Below are 23,471 nucleotides of genomic sequence, written 5' to 3'. Positions count from 1 at the left end.
CGGCCTACTATATCAGTACCAGGGTAGGGAACCACCCTAATGTCTGAGGTATAGACACAGTTGCTTCTCATAAATGGTACTAGTAACATTGTGTCAACAGCAGTTGGATCTCCTTTCACCATCATCGGATAGTTTTGTCCAAGGAAGAGCGAGTTTTCTCCAAGACTATCAATTCCATACCAGGGAGAAGGTGTTGGCGCTAGCACACTAGTATCCATCCCGAATACCATGCAACGGGTGTTGGAATAGGTCCGGAGAGTGCGACCATGGGAGACAACACATGCTCCCTCAGTAGTAACATCATTAGTGGGATGTATACACCCAAGAAGAGGTGATCCATCGGAATTAGTTGCCAGGTGCCACTGAGTATATATGTTCTGCTCGTCCTCATGCTCGTGATCATCACCATCGCCATCTCCCCCTTGGTTATAAAAATTTTCAAGTATAGGTGGTGGAATGTTCATAGGACCTTGGAAACACAAGAAGAAGGTTAATTAGTAAAGGGAAACTTGCTAACCCGCATGCATGTGGATGAAACAATTATAATTACGGTGGAAGACAAATGTACCGAAACTACGAGGATCCCATGCAAAAACAGTGCCATGAGCGGTGGAAGCAAACACAAGACCCTCGTATTGAATTGCATCACAGTACACATCCGTGTATAGAAACTGATTTTTGAGCAATATCCATCGAGTCGAACAACAAAGGACGGCAACAAGCTTGTCGAAGATAGCAACAACTTCATAGTTGTTGTAATTCCAAGAGCGGTTGGGAACTCGACAAATTGCTATCTTCCGTAGAAGACAGTCACCATGATCGTATTTGAACGTGCGTACAATACCGGTGTGCTCAACCTCTGGGCAGTCTGCTGAGATTTTTGGAAGTGGAACCCGGTCACGAGTGTACACATTCACAAGTTCCCACTCGCAGTTGGACCCAATGTAAACAACCCAATCTCCATTTGCACCTGCCCAAGCCTTGCCCTCAAGCGATGGCATCTTAACATCATACGTATCATTATCAAGCGGCATCAACTTGCACAGGGCGAGGCCTCCGTCGTGCCGGCGCCAGTCATCAGGGTCACGGCGAAGAAGATAGGGGAGATCAAACCGCTCCTTGACTCTTGGGTTCCTTGTAATGATGTTATTAGTTGAGTCGAGAATGGGCTTGAACGAACCTGCCATGCTAGCCGAGGTGATGACGTCGCACCGATCAATGAGTTCCTCCACCACGTCATCTTTCAGATCGGGGCAAGAATAACGGGGTCGTTTCCGGCCTGTTCCCTCCATGGAGAAGACGATCGAACAATGGCAGAAGAAAGGGTGAAGGGCTGAAGGAAAATGGAGGAGGGAGAGGAAGAGCGTGCGACAGCAGTTCCAAATCGAGAGGGAAAGGCGAAGAGTCGGTGGACGGTTGCCAGTTTGCCACGGTTCACGAAGAGGCGCCCCGGCCTACACGTCCGTTCGGAAATACTCCTACTACTCGCCGTCGTCTCACTGATATGTTGGAACGGGACCACATGTCAACGAAACATGGTGTGTAATTTCTCGTGCAAAATGCGATCTGGCCGCGTTGGCCCGAGGTGCCGCATTAGTTTTTTTTTGAAAGTTTGCCGCATTAGTTATCGACCTTTATTTTTTTAACATGCAATCTGAATGGATAGCTCCTGTGGTCATCACACGTGAGCGGATATAGTGATGGTTGATTCGCCCGAGCAACTTATTACTGTGGGAATATGGGAGTACCAGCGGATTCAAGGAACAGAGAAATGATGGTTGCTTCGTCCGAGCAACTTACTGTGGCGAAGGTGGGGCTCTGTGATTTGACTGCTCACTAGTCATTACTACTGCGGCGCAACGACCGGGGTGAATCTTTCCCTGAAGTTGTGTTGTGCACTCAATATTGCTGCATGGCAGGTGGAGCCGGATGAAGGATGTCCAACATGTCGGCGAAACGAAGTTGAATTGTTTCTGGCATTGCTATCAATCCTTCAGGATTTGTTTATATGTACGCATAATTTTGATGAAATTGTACTGTGATGCTATGAAGGTTTCAACTTTGGTTCCCGCAGGAAAAAAAGGTTTCAACTTAGGATTCATGTGTCTTGCCTCGAGATTATCTCGTTACAACATTCCATCAAATACAAATGAAACTACCATGGCTAATGCATCTCAATGGTTCGCAGATCAGCGCCAATATTCACATCACAACTGAAGACAAAGTTGTGAGAAGGTGTACAAATAAAGAAAAAAATATAATTGATCGATGTTGTTCGTAGGCATGGCTCCATTTCCTTGGCACAGTGTTCATTGCTTGGCAGCTAGTTTCACCCAGCTCTGTAGCCAAAAAAGAGGTGTATGAAGGACACCACAATCCGATCATTTTGTGCAGCTCCACTAAAATCGAGCGGACCATCCCTGTTTGCAAAGATATCCAGTCAGTGTGATTACAATAATAGTGGAACTAGATGATGAAACATAACACACATAAATAGAAGCCGATCACCTCTACGATCTCTCTTTAGGACTAACTTCTTGTTGGAGAAGATTAGGCACGGAGTTGGATGAGGAGGATAGCAAAACCAATCTCCCTTTCCGCAGTCCCACAGAAATGTAAAAACGTTGCCCGTGTGACATTTTGGCGGAACTGCACAAAACACTCTTCAGAAAAGTGATTTGTGCAGTTCACCAAAAGGTCGCAATAGCAACGAGGTGAAAATGGATAGCCCTGTTTGCAAAAGGAGGTCGAAAGGAAACAATTACTGCCCAATAACACGAGTTGAAGACACATACGCCGACAAAAAAGAAGCATGTTGCATGTAAAAAGGGAAAGATAGCACATGGTGGTTTATCAAAATGGTTTGAGGACGAGATTGCACGATAGAAAGTACGCCTGCCGAGATACGATTTAAGCAAACAACTAAAGAAGATCCACATGCAGCAACGTGGGAAGATGGGCAGTGGAGCAAGGCCGGAGGAAGCTGTACCTGAGGGTCGTCGGGATGTTACTAGGAGGGCGCCGGCGGCCGGGATCTGCCCATACTGCGGCAGCGAGCAAGTGGCGAAGGCCCTACCGCGCCGGAGCTTGGTCAGAGAGAACGGCGGGTACCGCAGATCGGGACGAGCTGCCTCAACACCGTCGAACGGAGAGACGATGCACATCCTCCCTTTCCGCCGGCGGACGGGATGCGGCCGGATCACTGACCAACGCTGAGAGAGAGAGGCCACGGCGGCCTTGTGTGAGATGGTGTGGACGAGAGACAAACCCATTTTTCCATTTTCCCCACGGCAATCGTTTTATATTCTAGGCGTGGTACCCGACCCTCCTTCGAGTAAACAACCGCTACACGCGTCAAATTATCACGTGGGCTGCCTTTTCGTACAGAAACGAACTCCACCGTGTACCCGCGCGGGTGTGGCCGGGAACGAGACGTGAGTACGTGCGTCCTGCGTGCACTTCTTCTTTAGGTGCAGGTACGTACGTGGGTGGGTGTGAGAGAGATGGTTTGTGCGAAACAGAGGCAATGTGTTGATGATATCTCAATCAGAAAAACGTAACATATGCAATGTGTGTGAAACGGAGTCATGGACGTGAGATATCGATAGAATTGAAAACAGGGATGAAGTGTGTGGCTGCGCGATCGATAAAGAGTGCCATCGAATTTGTGTTTGCCCACGTCAAAGATACAGGGCGGCTGGCCTACTGGAATTTGAGAGGGCAGAGGTGCAGTTCTTCTCCGTGGCATGGATACCTACCTACAACGTTCGACTATCGGTGTGTGGGGGGGGGGGGTAGAGACCGGTCGACTAGTATATGTGTGGGGAAGGAGAGAGACCTAGCTATGTATTGAGGGAGATCGATCGACATCCATGGATATGTGTAGCAGAGGAATAAGGTTGGGAAAAAGACAAAGGTAGAGCGTCGGAGGGTTGGTGGTGGAGTGGCGTCTCACAAATGGTGGGAGAGGCCTGCTAGACAAACGGAGGGTATGAGTGCAATATCAATAAGAGAGGGCGGGGGATGTCTGTCTGTCTATGCACGTGCGTGTGAGAGACGGGTCGGGAGGTATTCAAGGATGATGAGGGGAGAAGATATGGTTGTGGTAAGCATGCGTAACTACATAGGAAGATCAACCGTCGTGTGTCCGAGAAAAGGAGAGACATAACTAGCGAGGTAAGTGTATCGGTGCTTGGTGAAAACGAATTATAGTCGACCTGGCTATATGTAGGGAGATCAGTTCATATACACGCCTGCATGTGTTAGAAGCAAATAAGGTCCGGAGAGGCAGACAGGGGGAGAGGGTGTGGCTAGGAGGTGGTGCGAGAGGCCTACCATGTCGAGGGGGGAGGAGTGTGCGAGCATGTGATAATGAAAAGAGGGGCGGGAGTGTGCACCTGCGTGGAATCGTATTGGACATATGGGGGCATGGACGGTGAGAAGAGAAGAGGGGAAGTATATATGTGTTTGTTGTAGGCACACTTGGCTAGAGAGGTATATCGACCGGTGTGTGCCAGAAAGAAGGAGCCGGGGGCCTACACACACCGCTGGTGGACGACCTAAAGAGAAATAATGAACGTGCGCGATGGAGGGGACGCTAAGGGTGTGTGAGGGGGGCGGGCGTGTGCATGCACGATAGAAAGTTAGCGCTAGCTAGCTACAAATAGAAGAGGATCGTGAAGGTGTAAAAGACGAACAAAGATCATAATTCATTATAAAAAAGTGGATACGGATACTTGAAGAAGATATCATAATGTAGAACATTGATTATAATTTGGGCTAATGTGTGGCTTTTGCAACTCAGGTCTAAATACTTGTCATAATGTAGGGGGCGGGGCACTATACTTTGTGTGATAAACACGGTGTACGTATGGAACATGGTTTAGATTATGAATATATAGTTAGTACATCAAATGTACTATTATTTGGAATCAACATCAAGTGTATTCAAAAAATAGAATTCGAGTTCATGTAGTACACATAGTTCATATCTATCTCTATAGTAATCATGTGGTGTGTTATTAAGGTAATACACGAATGATGGTTGAAGTTGGCAACAATCATGATTGTAGATTCTTATTGAAATAGAGAAACGAATTCAAATTTAGTTCGAATTGCAGCGGTAGTATAGACATTTGGAATGCACTAAAATGTTGGTATGAGTAGGTTACATGCATTATACAGCAAGCGAAAAAATTTAATCGGACATAACATGGATTCATACTCCCTCCTTCCATCTATATAGGGCGTAATGAGATTTTTAAGACCGCCTTTGACTATTGACAAGATTAATAGTACATGACATGCACAATGTGAAAATTATATCATTGAAAGAACCTTTCACAGACGAATTTAACGGTGTGCTTTGTGTAAGTTGCATGTCATATATCATTGCTCTAATATTTGGTCAAAGTTAGCATCGAAAAACGCATTAGGCCCTATATAGATGGAAGGAGGGAGTAGCTTTGAATAGCATTTGTATAGTAAAACGGGGCAAGACTCTCTCTTTGTGTGGTGTGAATAGTTTTATTTTTTTTGTTTTCTTTTTGGTTGAGGGAAGTGCGAATTGATTTGGTACGTACAAGTACAATATTACTACACGTTAGGCTTGTCCCTAAAATTCAACCCGCGTCTTGTTATATCCCGAAAATTCAGATATCGTGCTCCCAAAACTGGCGCCTTCACAACCCGCGCCTTGCTATCCCGAAATTACAACGCGCGCGAAAACTCCCTCCAGCTGCCAAATCCCGACACGCGAAATCCCCCTTCTAACCCTGAGCCGAAAGGGCCGCTAGTTCAAATCGGTGGGGGGTACTTTTGTAACACACCCTACATTTTGGACAAGCGCGTCCCTAAGTCATGCTTCACCCCCTCCCATCGCCCCCTTTTCGCCATTCGAAATCCCAGGCCGCCATAACCTCTCCGCTCCAGCCGCGAAACCCCACCCTCCTCCGTCCGCCACGTCACCGCTGCCCAGCCGGAGCCTCTTCCCCGACGACGTCGTCCACCGCAACAGCTCGACGTCCCTCGTCCACCTCCCCGGATGAGGATCCATCGTCCATCTCGCCGTCCCGCCGGTTCAGCCACCCCATCCTCCACCTCCAAGGAGCTGCTCCGGCGATCGCCTCGTCTATCGCGGCTGCTCCATCCCCACAACGCCGCCTTAACCTGCTCCACCAGAACCGCAACATCCTCACCGACTCCTCGGATGAAGCCGAGGCCTACTCGGCGCCACCAAAGAGGTTGTACACTCATCGCATCGCACCTTCTCCTTAACTCGACCTCATGGCGCCGACGGTGCTCCATCCCGCACCCCCATGGAGCGGCTACCTTGAAGCTGGCGCCGCGGGCGACATCTCCACGGCGGCTCTCCCCCAATGCGAGGCCCCTTCGGCAGCGGCGTCCATACCAGTCGGATCTGCTGCTACTGCTCTGGCTCTCGCTCGCTCGCTCGCGCTGCTGCTGCTGCTCCGGCTCTTGCTCGATCGCTCGCTCACCCAGCTGCTGCTGCTGCTCTCCCCCTCGCTCGTGCAGCTACTCTGCTCCGATTAAGCCACACTTCAGTCGACTGAATCGACTTTTGGGTCACTCGATTTTCAGGGGTTGGGGGGGCTCGCTGGAGTTAAGGAAGAACCACCTGCAGCGGGGATGTGGGCTCGCCGGAGAGGTACCCCACTATCTATCTTAGGGTTTAGGGTGGGGGCGGGGGGGCCTAGAGGGCTGGCCAGGGCGGCAGTGGCGAGTTGTTTCGGGGCGGTGAGGCGGCGCTGGGGCCGGCGGTTCGGCCGGTGGTGGTTGGCGGCTCAGGGGGGTGCAGGTTGAATATGAACTGCAGGCCCTCCCTAAACTACATGTCAAGTGCCTCTCTGCTACCATTGCGTTCAGTTTTGACAGTAGCATTCAGATTCCATAGTAAATTTCAGTTTTGACAGTTAAGTTCAGAGTCAACAGTTTTTACCTCATCTGTTGTAGTCAGGTGGTTTTTGGTGATGTTAATTTTACATCCATTTTACATCATCTATTGGAGATGCTATTAGAATCCCACTTGAGATTGACGATGTCTGTCTTGTGCTGCTTCAGCCTTGACGTCTTACGGCTCACCGGAGCTGCTCCAACGACAGAACGATCCATCACAACAGAGCAGTGCCCTGGACGCCGTCTACAGATTCCTCAGATCTTCCTCCACACCTCCGACAGCCACCTCTGCCTCAACTGCTTCAGCGACCAACCCAATGATGCTGAGGTCGACACGGCTACGGCAAAGAGGTTGTACACTTGTTGCATCACTTATTACTATACATTCACGTCGATCCATTAGGGCTATTTTGGTTCAACGGAAAAACATAGCAATAGGGAATTTTCCAATGGCACTCTACTATTCAATTATTCATGCATTTTGTTGAAAGGAATGAAGCAAAACATCCACCTGGACCTACTTTTCAAAATCCTATGCATGAAAACAAGACCAAGTGCATTAGTGCCAGAATAACATTCTAACTGTACACGCTTTCATATGGTTTCACTTTATTTTGGCCATGTTTCTTTGCATTCCTCTGCTCTTCCAATTCCTGTAAACCAAACACCCAAGTTGACAGAAATCCTGTGTTTACAAATGCTCTGTTTACCATGTGCATTTTCCTATCCTATTCCGGTGTTTTTCCTATCCCTGCGTTTTAAGAATCATGCAAGCCAAATGAGCCCTTACAGAATTACTTCAGTTACAGGTACGTGTCGAAGGGAACTTTGTGTGGTTTGTCCTGCTCCTGCCGCGACGTCGTCCACCTCACCTGAGCTGCTCCATCGACAGAAGCATCCACCAAACCAGACATCACGACTCCTGACCGTCTTTCGCCGCCTCAGATCTCCTTCCCTGCCGCCGGCACCCACCGCAACGGCATCACCATCATCGACTCAGCAGATGAACCTGAGGAGTACACGGGTCCACAAGAGAGGTCGCACTCTTTTGTTTCTGCTTATGTTATGCATTGCTTAAACTTACCTGCTACTTTATCGTCCTGTTCAGCTCTTGGACTCCCAAGTCAGGTCCAAATTAATGTTCAAACTTGAGTTCTAAATTAGTTGTGGGGCACATATCGAGGCAGCAATGAATAGTATGTCTGTCTAATATCTGGTTCACCTAGGGTATGCCTATGTTGTTCATCTTGGGTGGGAAACAAATAGTAAAGCAATCATCATCTGTCTTTTTATTAATTTAAAGCAATCATCAGCCTGCTATCATTATTTTTGGATCCATCCACTGGTTGTTACCATCACTCTAAATTTCTGCATGCTCTCCTTACATAATCTCACCATATTTTTTCGTATGCATGTCAGATATTGTACACAGTCATGCTGAACATGTAGAGAAAAAGAGAAGAGTTTTGCGCGGCAATACAATGTCATGCAGACATCGCTCCATGGTGGGTTCAATGGCAAACCCTCCCCACCCCTCTCCAGATTGTAATCCAGAGGAAGATATCTGTTCTGAGGCGGATTCAGACGCCGCTGACCACTCCTATTTACCCCCCAAGGTGTTTGCTCTACCTTGGCATGATGATGTTAGTCATATCATGCATATGTTGCCTTGCAGTGCCTACTTTTGACATCATATATGTCATCTGCTTAGTTTAGACATGTTCTGTAATGCCACCTGTTTAGTTTCTATATCATATATGGGAATTATGCAGTCTCATGTCTTTTAGCCAGCCATAATATATGTGAAATGTGCAATGCCATCCTGTTTAACCAGGCATCATATATTTGAATGATATCTTGCCCATCCTTTTCTTCATTACATTTCCATTTGTCGACAATGTTTGTACATTAAACTACTCTTCCTGTGAATCAGCCATTTGGGTGGGAGATGGAAAAATCTGGAGTGAAAACAAGGCCTTCAGAGCAGACAGTGCTACCTGTCGAAGCAGATCTCTTGTTGGGTCCCGATAGCTCCTCAGAGATGGATTCAGAGACAGATGACCAGTCCTATTCCCCCACTGAGGTGTATGCTCTAACTTGGCACGGTTATACTGCTCATATCATGCATACGGTGTCTTGCATTGCATAGTTTAGACATCATATACACAATATTCAACACCATGTTCTTAGTTCAGACATCATATCGAATGCCCTCTGTTTAGCATATAAATCACATATGTGAATTAAATGATGCGATCCTGATTACTTAGATAACATGTAGGTGAATTATGTCATGCGATCCTGTTTAGTTATTCATCATATCTTTGAATTATGTTATGCTATGCTATCCAGTTTAGATAGACATCATATATGTGAAATTATGTCATGCTATCCGTTTTAGTTAAACAATATACATGTCAACTATTTCATGCCCTCTTTTTTCCACACTATCTATTGCATCTGTCTCTCATACAATGTCTGTACATTCAACTATGTTTCCTGTTTATCAGCCATTTGAATTGGAGCGGGTGATGCCAGTATCTAGCGGACTAAAAACACGGTCTTCAAATAAAACAGTGCTACCTCTTGGTGGAGATAGCACCCCGGTTGTACATGCACAAGAACCAGCCCTACCACACATAACCCAAACTCTCGCAGATTGTACCCCTACTGCGATGGACAGAGAACCAGCTTCACCCAATCTAACCCCAACCCCAGCCGATAGTAACCCAGTTCCTGTTGACACAGCACCATCTCCACCACAGAGCTCCCAAACAAGAGCAGTTAGTAAGGCAGCTCCAGTGCCCAAAGGGCCAGTACTATCACGGCGAACCCCAACTCCACCAGTTAGTACGCCTATTCCTGTGGAGGAAGCACAACCAGCTAGTCGTAGTTTAGCATCTATCGCATTTGATGTTGTTAAATCGTATGTGCGTATCTTCCCATCTTGGAAATATTATACTGAAGATGAAGGAAAATGCCAGTTGCAGGTGTTTGTCCAGGAGTTATGTGTAAGTAATGTTATTCATGGCAATTACTTTGCTTCGTCCCATACATCCTACCTCCATGATGGTTATAATACAGCAAATTTTCCCATTTTTCTCTATAGAGAAGGACCGATTTGGAAACTCAGGATGAGGTAACCTGTGCTAATACCTCTGCTATCTTCAAGAATGCTTGGTGGCAGTATCGGAATTACCTGAAGAAAACGTACTTCACCGGCAAAGAAACTCATCAAATTCCCTTACGTTCTCCTGAGACACATTTACTGGACGATGACTGGGAACGCCTTGTTCTGTACTGGTCCCGAACCAAGAATGTGGTAAGGTCTATGAGCTCATTTTCTATTTTTAAGTATTATATTCTTGCGTCTTACTGTACTCTGTTCATGTAGAACAAGTGCCTAAACCTGAAGAACAACTGTTCTAATTTAAGATTCCATTGCTATCATAGTTCAAAAAAGCGCTAGGCGTTAATTGTGCGTTTTGCCACCGCCTTGCGCTTTACTGACCAAAGCGCATGCTTATGCGCAGTTATGCACAGATTAAGCGTAGTTATGCGCAATGCGTTTTGCCAACGCCTAGAGCCTAGGCGCGCTTAAGCGCTCGCTTAGGCGCGCCTTTTTTAACTATGATTGCTTTGCTCTTGTATCACTGTATTTACTCATACAAACTTATTTTTAAATTGAAGGATCCAATCGAAACTCCAACGGCACAGCAGGTATGTTCACGCATGTTTCTTTAACAGGTTTGCTCTTATCAATAGCTCTTTTGATTTCAATTTCAATTGTGTATACAGTTGACTTTCATATCATGCACATTACTAGCATCACAACAGAGCCAATAGTGTTGTTGTACATGTAGACCCGTGGTACCCATCTGAAATCTTGTTGTGCCATGTAGTTTCCCACGCTTTGTATTCTTTCACTGCTGCTTTGTCTTGAACTGATATGATTTGAACCGTGTCTCTATTTTGATTTGGCAAGACAATGCAGTGACCATAGGACATAGATATATGTTTGTTTGATGCTTTTATTATGTACTAGTACTTGGCAATAGAAGACTTGGTAGTTTAATCCTGTCCACCTTACTAATGAACTGGTTCACCGAAATGAGTTTCATATACTAGTACATGCTAAACTTGTTATGTGTCTGCTTGTTTCTTCTTTTAGAATGCTGACAGAATATTGGGGAAGAGTGCCTTATTAAGCAATGGTAAAGGAAGTAATGCAGATAAGGTTCAGGATAGTGACACATCCTTGTTGGTCTCCAACAAAGCTGATAAAACAGCTAAGGAAGACTATCTTGAAGACAGCGAGACAACCCCAAAGTCCTGTCTTGGTTTAGTGTTCGAGTTACTGGCCACTACCGCTTGCACAAGCTATTCAAACTCACTGTCTGAATCAGTTCGGTTTCTTGAGTCTCAACTACAAGCTGAAAGACATCGATCAGCTGTGCTGCGACAAGAAGCGGAAGGACTGCGGAAGTCCCTGGAGCATTCAGATGCATACTTTCTGGTGCAACAGCAATCGTTGGAGGATTTTAGCGCCAAACAGGACAAAGCTAATCAGCTTGCTAAGCTTATTGCCAGCATGGCGGATACCCAGGATAACGTTTCTTGAGCTCTTTTGAAGTTGTTTCAGTTATGCTCTTGTTTTGCTGTCGCGTTTATTTGTACTGGTGGTCAATTTTGATGGCCAGTGTATAATATGCTGCTTTGTTCCCTATATTTGCACTCGTGGCTAACTTTGATGCCAAGTGGATGTAATATGTGTAATGGCGGTAATAGGCTAGCGTTAATTGCTTGCTTATTTATTTCCTTATTGTTTTTGTTTAGTTGTTTGCTTGTAGTCACTGCAGTTCTTTTTCTGTGTTTTTCTAGTGGCCACAATAGCCTATTTTTGGTAATTAGGCCAAAATAATCATGGCAACACACGGACTGTTGTAACCATGGGCCTCTTGCAGGCCGTATGATCCATGGGCCTTCTTCCGGCCGTAGGATCCATTGGCCTTCTATACGGGCCGTAGGATCCATTGGCCTTCTATACGGGCCTTAGGGTCCATGGGCCTTCTACGGGCCGTACGATCCATGGGCCTTCTACGGGCCGTAGATCCATGGGCCTTCTACGGGGCGTATCATCATTTCGCCAATCATGGGCCGTACTATTTGTGGACCATAATGGGTCGTTAATAGACCGTATTTGATAACTCTATGAAAACAGCCCAACGGTTTTTTTTACATGAAAACGGCCCAATGTATTAACGGACCGCAAACGGGCCGACTGTAACGATGGGTTGAAATTGGCCCACAAGCAGAAAATGACAGTAATGGGTCGTATGTAACTGAATGCTGCAAATGAGCCCAAGAATCAATGGGCCTTGAGAAGGCCGAAAGATAACTTGGGCTGGAAATGGCCCAATAGAATAACAGGCCGTTAATGGGTATAAAGTGATACACTATTCATTACGGGCCAGTTTCACCACGGGCCGTTAATGGGCCAAGAGTTACAAAGGGCCTCATATGGGCCGAAAGAAGTCATGGGACACACATGGGCCGGAAGTTAAAACGGGCTGGAATCATATTGGACGGCCCAGATGACGCTACTGGGCCTAATTCGGTTAGGGCGTAACGGGCCCTGGGTTAGCGGGCTGTAAATGGGCTATATGCGAACATGCCATTAACAGGCTTTCCATGGGCCAGCCCGCCACCTTTTGACCAAGTCAAACGGGCCGGCCTTTTCACAGGAATGGGCCTCTGTTGGGCCGTGCCACGTGTCGATGTATCATAGGCGCCTTATGTCCAATGAGTGGATGACATCTGTCCCAGCGATGAGCCGACACATGTTTCCTCCAGCCAATGATGATTTTACACGTGGAAAATCCCCATTGGTCGGGGCTGTTAACTGGTTATCGGATCCAAAACCCGACCCAATTGCTTAACGGCATTCCGTTACGGTGGATGCCACGTGTCTGTCACCCTTGACGAAAGCACTTCTGTGACGCGTGATTTATCGTCATGGAAGTGGACACTTCCGTGATGATAATTTTGGTAATGTCATGGAACACTTCTACGACAGCACAAGTATGACTATCTTGATTCTGTCATAAAATCATCATGGATGTACATGCATGACAAAAAACGCGACCTACTGTGACAAACACGTATCATCACGGAAGTGTATTTTTTTTGTAGTGTATGGTGGTTGTGGAGAAGACAAAAAATTGGGAGATAGTCTCATATCGACTAGGCGTATCAACGGGCTATGTAGATGCCCATCAATAGATATCAATGTGAGTGAGTAGGGATTGCCATGCAACAGATGCACTAGAGCTATAAGTTTATGAAAGCTCAAAAAGAAACTAAGTGGGTGTGCATCCAACTCGCTTGCTCACGAAGACCTAGGGCATTTTGAGGAAGCCCATCATTGGAATATACAAGCCAAGTTCTACGTTGACACTAGTATATGAAGGTGACAAAATAGGAGACTCTCTATCATGAAGATCAAGGTGCTACGTTGAAGCACAAGTGTGGTAAAAGTATAGTAGCATTGCCCCTTCTCTCTTTTTCTCTCATTTTTTTTATTTGGACCTTCTCTTTTTTTACGGCCTCCTTTTTTTATTTTTTGTCCGGAGTCGCATCCCGACTTGTGGGGGAATCATAGTCTCCATCATCCTTTCCTCACTGGGACAATGCTCTAATAATGATGATCATCACACTTTTATTTACTTACAACTCAAGAATTACAACTCGATAGTTAGAACAACATATGACTCTATGTGAATGCCTCCGACGGTGTACCGGGATGTGCAATGAATCAAGAGTGACATGTATGAAAGAATTATGAACGGTGGCTTTGCCACAAATACAATGTCAACTACAGGATCATGCAAAGCAATATGACAATGATGAAGTGTGTCATAATAAACGGAATGGTGGAAAGTTGCATGGCAATATATCTCGGAATGGCTATGGAAATGCCATAATAGGTAGGTATGGTGGCTGTTTTGAGGAAGGTATATGGTGGGTGTATAGTACTGGCAAAAGTTGTGCGGTACAAGAGAGGCTAGCAATGGTGGAAGGGTGAGAGTGCGTATAATCCATGGACTCAACATTAGTCATAAAGAATTCACATACTTATTGTAAAAATCAATTAGTTATCAAAACGAAGTACTACGCGCACGCTCCTAGGGGGGTAGATTAGTAGGAAAATACCATCGCTCGCCCCCGACCGCCACTCATAAGGAAGAAAATCAATAAATAAATCATGCTCCAACTTCATCACATAACGGTTCACCATACGTGCATGCTACGGGAATCACAAACTTCAACACAAGTATTTCTACAATCCAAAATTACTCACTAGCATGACTCTAATATTACCATCCTCATATCTCAAAACAATCATAAGGAATCAAACTTCTCATAGTATTTAATGCACTTGATATGAAAGTTTTTATTATATCCCTCTTGGATGCCCATCATATTAGGACTAAAATCATAACCAAAGCAAATTACCATGCTATTCTAAAAGACTCTCAAAATAATATAAGTGAAGCATGAGAGTTCATCAATTTCTTCAAAATAAAACCACTGTCGTTCTCTAAAAAGATATAATTGAAGCACTAGAGCAAATGAAAAACTACTCCAAAAGATATAAGTGAAGATCAATGAGTAGTCGAATAATTATGTAACTATGTGAAGACTGTCTAACATGTAAGAATTTCAGATCTTGGGATATTATTCAAACAGCAAGCAAAACAAAATAAAAGAAATTGACGCTCCAAGCAAAACACATATCATGTGGTGGATAGAAATATAGCTCCAAGTAAAGTTACCGATGAACGAAGACGAAAGAGGGGATGCCATCCGGGGCATCCCCAAGCTTAGGCTCTTGGTTGTCCTTGAATATTGCCTTGGGGTGCCTTGGGCATCCCCAAACTTAGGCTCTTTCCACTCCTTATTCCATAGTCCATCGAGTCTTTACCCAATACTTGAAAACTTCACAACACAAAACTTGATAGAAAACTCGTAAGCTCCGTTAGTACAAGAAAATAAATCACCACTTAGGTACTGTTGTGAACTCATTCTAAATTCATATTGGTGTTATATCTACTATATTCCAACTCCTCGATGGTTCATACCCTCCGATACTACTCATATATTCATCAAAATAAGCAAACAACACATAGAAAACAATCATCAAAATAACTCTTGAATACTTCTGTAACTTCAAAAATCCAGCCAAATTAGGAAAACCTAAGCAATTTGTGTAACAATCCATAGCAAAAATAATCAGATCAAAAGCACGTTTCTATGAATTATTAAAACTAATTTACTGGGTGCAAAGTTTCTGATTTTCAGCAGGATCAACACAACTATCACCGTAAGCTATCCCAAAGGTCTTACTTGGCACTTTATTGAAACAAAAGCTATAAAACATGATTACTACAGTAGCTTAATCATGTGAACACACAAAAATAGTAGGGGTAAATATTGGGTTGTCTCCCAATAAGGGCTTTTCTTTAATGCCTTTTTAGCTAGGCATGATGATGACAATGATGCTCGCATAAAAGATAAGAACTGAAACATAACTGGAGCATCATGAAGCATATGACTAGCACATTTAAGTCTAACACATAGCTACTGGTACATACCCTCAGCCCTGAGGGTGAACTACTCCCTCCTCGTCATGGAGAGTGTTGGGATGATGAAGATGGCCACCGGTGATGGATCCACCCTCCGGCAGGGTGCCGGAACAGGGTCCTGATTGGTTTTTGGTGGCTACGGAGGCTTGAAGCGGCGGAACTCCCGATCTAGGTTTCTTTTCGAGGGTTTCTGTATTTATAGGATTTTTTGTCGTCGGTTTCACGTCAGGGGGGGTCTCCGAGTCAGCCACGAGGTAGGGGGCGCGCCCAGGGGGTAGGGCGCGCCCTCCACCCTCATGGATGACTCGGGACTCTTCTGGCCCAACTCTTTTGCTTCGGGGGCTTCTTCTGGTCCATAAAAAATATCCATAAATTGGCAGGTCAATTGGACTCTGTTTGGTATTCCTTTTCTGTAAAACTCAAAAACAAGGAAAAACGGAAATTGGCACTAGGCTCTAGGTTAATAGGTTAGTCCCAAAAATCATATAAAAGATCATATAAATGCATATAAAACATCTAGGATGGATAATATAATAGCATGGAACAATCAAAAATTATAGATACATTGGAGACGTATCAGCGGCCGACCGGTGGAGCTGTCCTACATCGTGTTGTCGCCGTCGTCTTCTCCACCTCCGACCACCACAACGCTACCACTGCTCCGTCAACCCCTGCGCTCCTAAACCCCTCGACGGGCCTCCTTGAGCCTACCCGGTGAGCAATGCATCGTGCCCTACTAGTCTTCCCTTATTTCGTCCGTTCTTCATCGTAGCCCCGTGCGGCCCAGTTCCGGTCGGTGGTCGCGGCCACCGTGACTACGCCCGACCCCGGCTGCCCTGCTCGCCTCCTCTGCCCCCGCAGCCGCATTCTCCTGCTCGCTGGCAGCCGCCGCGCCCGGCTTGGCCTTGCCCGCTCGTCCCACTCGTCCTGCCGCCGCCCGCTGCCCTCGCGCTGCTACTGCGGCTAGCCTGCTGCCACCGTCCCTGGCGCTGCCTGATGTCTACTACGCAACTTTATTCTTGTAGACTAGTGTTGGGCCTCCAAGCATAGAATTCTGTAGGATAGTAGCAATTTTCCCTCAAGTGGATGACCTAAGGTTTATCAATCAGTGAGAGGCATAGGATGAAGATGGTCTCTGTCGGTGTCAAAACCAGCGGATCTCGGGTAGGGGTTCCCGAACTGTGCGTCTAGGCGGATGGTAACAGGGGACAAGGGACACGATGTTTTTACCCAGGTTCGGGCCCTCTTGATGGAGGTAAAACCCTACTCCTGCTTGATTGATATTGATGATATGGGTAGTACAAGAGTAGATCTACCACGACATCAGAGAGGCTAAACCCTAGAGGCTAGCCTATGGTATGATTGTTGTTCGTCCTACGGACTAAAACCCTCCGGTTTATATAGGCACTGAAGAGGGTTAGGGTTACACAGAGTCGGTTACAATGGTAGGAGATCTACATATCCGTATCACCAAGCTTGCCTTCCACGCCAAGGAAAGTCCCATCCGGACACGGGACGAAGTCTTCAATCTTATATCTTCATAGTCCAGGAGTCCGGCCAAAGGTGATAGTTCGGCTATCCGGACACCCCCTAATCCGGGACTCCCTCAGTAGCCCCCGAACCAGGCTTCAATGGCGATGAGTCCGGCGCGTAGATTGTCTTCGGCATTGCAAGGCGGGTTCTTCTCCAAATCCTGTGTACCTGTTGAATAGCGTCCGGCTTCCTGTGAATATTGCGCTACTCGGCTTCCACGCCCAATAATGGCCGTCTTCCACGTGTTGAACGAATGCGAAAAGTCAGGGTATTTTTACATTTACCCCCTAGCTGCGCAAATGAGCTGCCTATAAAAGAGACGAGGACCTAGATTCGAATCACACCATCCTCCCTTCACGAGCATTCATCAGAGCGCATCTGACAGAAATCCACTCCATCATGGATAGTCGACGCGGCTCCTCCTCTCGCCCTCCCAGCCCTCGGCCTGGAGATTGGGAGAGATGCTCCATCCCGTACAACGAGTTAGTGACGCTCCAAACCAAGGGATTTCTTCCCCCAGCCTCCATGGTTCTGGTTCAAGCCGGACTCGCCACCTATAAGGCCGGAAAGCAAGCGGAGAGCGTCCCCAGCCCCTCCAAAGGAGAGCGGGTATGCCTTGTCTCTTATTTGATAAGAGGGCTCGGATTTCCAATTCATCCGTTTCTCCGGGGGCTCCTGGAGTTCTACGGCCTCCAGTTGCACAACCTTACGCCTGCCTCCATTTTGCATATTGCGGGCTTCGTGGCCCTTTGTGAGCTGTTTTTGGGCATCGAGGCTCATTTTGTGTTGTGGAAGAAGTTGTTCTGCCTTGTGCCCCGTTCTCAAGAGGGGTCAATATATCAAGTGGGCAGAGCCGAACTATGCCGCATCGCCGGGACCGAATATCTATCCGGAACCCCGAAGAAGGCGTCTGAAGACTGGCCTTCGGAATGGTTTTATATAGAAGATGTCCCCCTGCCGGACCCTATTCGGATCGGCCTCCCTGAGTTCAATAACGCTCCTTTGAAGAAACGCCTAAGCTGGCGTCCACGGAGCCGTCATAAGGAAAATGACAGGGACGTCCTTTACCTGATGAGCCGAATTAGGCTGTTAGCTCATTCCGGACTGACCATGATCGGGGTCATGGCCACATGCATTATGCGGGGGGTGCAGCCACTCCAGTATAGAGGCCACCCCATGTGGGATTTCAACAGGGAGGATGATGCCACCTGCTGCAGCCGTAAGGGGCCGGGATCGATCGCCGATCTGATGAAGATCTTGTCCGCATTGTACAAGGGAGAAGAGGAGGAATTTCTCCACGTCAATCCGCAGGACGGATTTTCTATGAACAATACTCCAAGCTGGGTAAGCGGATATTTAATTTTGCCTATCCGATCCATACTCCCATAGTCAAGTATTTCATTTTGTGATTTCGACGCAGAAACTGCGCCGGGACGTAAAGGATATAAACAGCCCGCCTCCACAACCCAAGGATCCGGAAAGGTTCCTCGATCCGACCTCCCAAGAGGATCCGAACATATCGGTGGAGCTGATCGACGGGGTATTCCACCAACTGAGCATCGATAATGCCTTGGTCGCCATTACGGCCGATTACCCTGGAATACTTCGCGCCTCGCAGGTAACTGAGACTGAAGTCCCAGTACTTTGAAAATGACCCATCTGTGCGTGTTTTTGATCACCATATACCAATGGTGTTTCGCAGGGGAAGTCCTTGAGGCAGAAGGCCGAGCCTGCGACGGCCAGTCAACAAGGGACAGCAAGCCCCAACAGGCCGAAAAGAAGTGCAGTCCAGATTGAGACGCTGATGCAACGGTATGGTGTGTCGTCTTGCTCCCAGATTTTATTCCAGGAGGCATACTAACGCTCGTGCTTTTTCAGGAAGAAGAGCGCTCGCCGGACTATATCCGGAGAGGTTGCCAATCAATCCTTCGCTCGCCAGGCTCCAAAGCCAGGTCCAAAAGCAGAGGCGAGCATGAGGCATGCGTCGGATGCTCCTCCGACAGAGGATGCCGACAGGTTATCTGCCACCAATTCCGAGGTGGAGAGTGCCATGAATCACAAGCGTCGCCGGACAGTTCTTCGTGATGCATGTTTCTCCCCAGAGGCATTGGATGCCTTCAATTCGGGAGATGTGCACCTCCGTGCCGCTCAAAATGGTCTAGCCAGAGCCACGGAGTAGTATGTAAAAGACATACGGGTGAGAAAATTTGACAGTTATATATGCCAGTAGCCCCAGAGACTTGAAATAGTTAGAATAATTGATTTAAGGATCATTTATTGTGCAGGATCTTACGGAAAAGAATACCCAACTGTCCCAGGAGCTGGAGGAGTGCAAAGCCCAACTTGAGGTCGCACTAGCCGCGGCGGGGGAAGCCAAAGAGACCCACTCCGGTAATATATGCTTCAAAAGATGAGTAATTTGTGAGGTGCGGCATGTGTATAAGTCTGACAATAATATTGCAGATGGCGCCGGGATAGATCCGAACAAGCAACAGCTCATGCACCGGTTAAAGGCCGGCGAGAATGTGCTTACAAGGGTGAGGCAAGAGAAAAATAATCTCCAAGATGCCAACACCCAGCTGGGTGAGGAACTAAAGGATGTTCGTGCCCAGCTGTCTGACTCCGTTAAGGAGAATCGGCGGCTTCGACGTGGCATTTTTAGTAAGTGCTTGAACAAACTTTGAAAAAAGAGTTCGGCGAGGAAGTCGACTAACAGAGTTATGTCTGTAGGTATGCTCACAGGCCGTCCTACAGAGGAAATGCCCGGCTCTGCGGGTGACCTTCTTCCTGAGCTCTTGCAACTGCACGAACGAGTTCGGCAGGTGATGAAAGGCGTCGCCCAGGCCTTGTGGTCGTCTGTCTCCATGTCCAAAGGCCTTGGAGAGCTTGCGGAGAGGCTTCAGGGAGCGCGGCAGCGCTTCTGCTTATGGAAGATATCGGCCTGCCGTCAAGGCGCCAGGGAGACCTAGGCCATGGTGAAGACGCGGTATACGAAGGCTGACCCAAACCACTTGGCCGAGGTCGGACCTGCGGGGCCCGATGGGAAGGAGATCCCTGTGAGCTTAGTGTACGGCCAAGTAGAATTGGCCGCAAAGTATTCCCAACAGGACTGTAGACTAGACAACCTGTTGGATGGCATTCAAGAGGAATATGCCCAGTCAAGTTGACTATGTAATTTAAGATGACATGTAAAATGCCTTCTAGCCAGATTGTAGATCGTTTGTCATAGCGGACCCTTTCGCTTCAACCTCGGGACCCAATAGTCCGGAGTGTGTCCGAATACCCACGCGGTTATATAAGAACCGGGGCATGCGTGGAGACCAGGCGTAGGGGTCATTAGTGCTTTATCAGACAAGTGCCCAACTAGCTATGTTATATTACATGGTTAGTAAGAAACATCTTCCAGGGAGAATAGTTCCGTTAGGGGTTCCTTTCCCTGGGAGGCATGCCCTAAAGTGCATGTCCGGACTGCGAAAAAAGCAGAAAAACATCTGGGGGCAGATAAATAAATAGGTAAGAAATCGTCTTTTAGTTCACCGACCGAATATTCCCTTAAGAACGCTAGCTTTTGGCTTCACCCAGTCTGAGGTACACATCCGGCTGACCCGGCAGTAGCAATCGCAGAGGTGCTCCCTTTACCGCCTAGCCGAACAATCGGGAACTTAGGGGTAAGCACAGGAGCTAGGCAACCCAGCTTGGCCAAAACTTAAGTCATATCGATGCATATAATGGTGAATAAAAGGTACATGCGGAAGTGTGACACATGTGTTGGGCATGAAGCCCGTATAAATAAGCTTCTGTTAAAGAAGCCCCCAGGTATAATGAGCGCGGATAGCGCGTCAAGTGTGTGCGAACAATGTGCAAACAAGCTTTCAAAGGCTGTAGTAGGAAAGGAGGGAGAAGGAGAGAAACATAAGACAGCTAATATGTAAAATATAGACGGAGGAAGGAGACGAACTCAGAATCCGGCGCTGGGCGTAGAATCTTTGGAGACGGGCTGCGTTCCATGGGTTCGGCTCGAGTCGGTTATCCGATGCATCTCGCACATGGTACGCTCCACCGGTCCGGACTTGGTTGATGATAAAGGGACCTTCCCATTTGGGCTTGATTTTGTCCTTTTTCTTGTCCGGCAGACGTAGAACTAACTCGCCAACGTTGTAAGTTTTGGCCCGTACTTCTCTGCTTTGATATCTTCGAGCTTGTTGTTGATAGAATGCGGAACAGGCTTTTGCCACGTCACGCTCCTCCTCCAATGCGTCCAAACTGTCCTGCCGATCGAGCTCGGCTTCTCTTTCTTCGTACATGCGCACGCGAGGTGAGTCATGAATTATGTCACAGGGCAGAACTGCCTCTGCACCGTATACCATAAAGAATGGTGTAAATCCGGTGGTGCGATTCGGAGTGGTCCACAGCCCCCAGAGTACGGAGTCGAGCTCCTCTACCTAGTGCGTGTTAGATTCCTTGAGGGACCGCACTAATCTGGGTTTGATGCCGCTCATGATTAGACCATTTGCTCGCTCGACTTGACCATTAGTTTGAGGGTGATAGACTGAAGCATAGTCGAGCTTGATGCCCATGTTTTTGCACCAGAGTTTAACCTCATCGGCCGTAAAGTTCATGCCATTGTCAGTGATGATGCTATGGGGGACGCCATAACGGTGTACGACCCCTGATATGAAGTCTATCACCAGTCCGGATTCGGCCGTCTTAACAGGTTTGGCCTCTATACATTTGGTGAATTTATCCACCATGACTAGTAGGTATTTTTGCTTGTGGGTTCCTCCTTTAAGGGGTCCAACCATGTCAAGCCCCCATACAGTGAAGGGTCAAGTTATGGGTATAGTTTTGAGGGCGGTGGGTGGCATGTGGCTTTGATTAGCAAAGAGCTGGCAACCGACGCATCGTTGGACTAAGTCCTGAGCATCTGCCCGGGTCGTCGGCCAATAAAATCCTGTACGGAAGGCCTTGCCTACAAGGGCCCGGGCTGCGGCGTGGTGCCCGCCGAGTCCGGCATGAATTTCAGCCAGAAGGTTCCGCCCTTCCTCTTCGGAGATACACCTTTGAAGGACTCCGGTTGTGTTTTTCTTGTAAAGCTCTCCCTCATGGACCTTATAGGCTTTAGATCGCCGCACTATGCAGCGGGCATCATTTTGGTCCTCGGGAAGCTCCTGCCTGGTTAGGTAGGCTAGGAATGGTTCCGTCCACGGGGCAATTACTGCCATTATTACGTGGGCAGAGGATGTTACTTCATTGGCAGAACCACCAATTGTGTCAGAATGTTCGGTGTCGGGCAGTGCAGTTGGATCCAGGTTGGTGTTTCTGGATTCCCCCTCCCATAGTACGGATGGCTTGAACAGCCTCTCTAGGAAGATGTTGGGAGGGACGGCATCGCGCTTTGCGCCAATGCGTGCCAATACGTCTGCTGCCTGGTTGTTATCCCGGGCTATATGGTGAAATTCGAGCCCCTCAAACCGAGCTGACATTTTTAGGACGGCGTTGCGATAAGCTGCCATTTTTGGATCCTTGGCATCGAAGTCTCCATTTATTTGGGATATCGCGAGGTTTGAATCCCCGCGCACCTCTAGGCGTTGAATGCCCATGGAGACTGCCATCTGGAGGCCATGTAGAAGGGCCTCGTATTCGGCTACGTTGTTGGAGTCCGTATTCATTATCTAGAGTACGTATTGAACCGTATCTCCGGTTGGGGACGTCAGAATGACGCCAGCCCCCAGACCAGACAACATTTTGGAGCCGTCAAAGTGAATGATCCAGTTGGAATATGCGCCATACTCTTTAGGGAGTTTGGCTTCAGTCCATTCGGCGACGAAATCGGCCAAAACTTGCGACTTAATAGCTCGACGTGGCTTATATGTTATGTCGAATGGGAGGAGCTCAATGGCTCATTTGGCAATCCGTCCCGTCGCGTTGCACTTGTTTATAATGTCATTAAGAGGTACTTCGGAGGCTACTGTTATGGAACACTCTTGAAAGTAGTGTCATAGCTTCCGGGATGCCATGAACACCGCGTATGCTATCTTTTGATAATGCAGGTATCGTGACTTGCATGGAGTCAGGACAGTGGACACGTAGTAAACTGGTTTTTGGAGGGGGGAACTTGTGTCCGTCCGTTTCTCGTTTGACAATGAGCACCGCGCTCACCACTTGATGAGTTGCCGCGATATATAATAGCATTGGTTCGCCCATGTTGGGCGTAGCCAGGACCGGGTTTGTTGCCAATATGGCTTTTATTTCTTCGAGTCCATCCATGGTGGCATCCGTCCACTTGAAGTGTTTGGTGCGTCGGAGGAGGCGATAAAGGGGTAATGCCTTTTCTCCTAAATGGGAGATAAAGCGGCTTAAAGACGCCACACATCCCGT

This window comes from Triticum aestivum, chromosome 1B (genome assembly GCF_018294505.1).
Source record: "Triticum aestivum cultivar Chinese Spring chromosome 1B, IWGSC CS RefSeq v2.1, whole genome shotgun sequence".
Lineage (NCBI taxonomy): Eukaryota > Viridiplantae > Streptophyta > Magnoliopsida > Poales > Poaceae > Triticum > Triticum aestivum.
Note: the sequence above shows the minus strand (reverse complement) of the source record.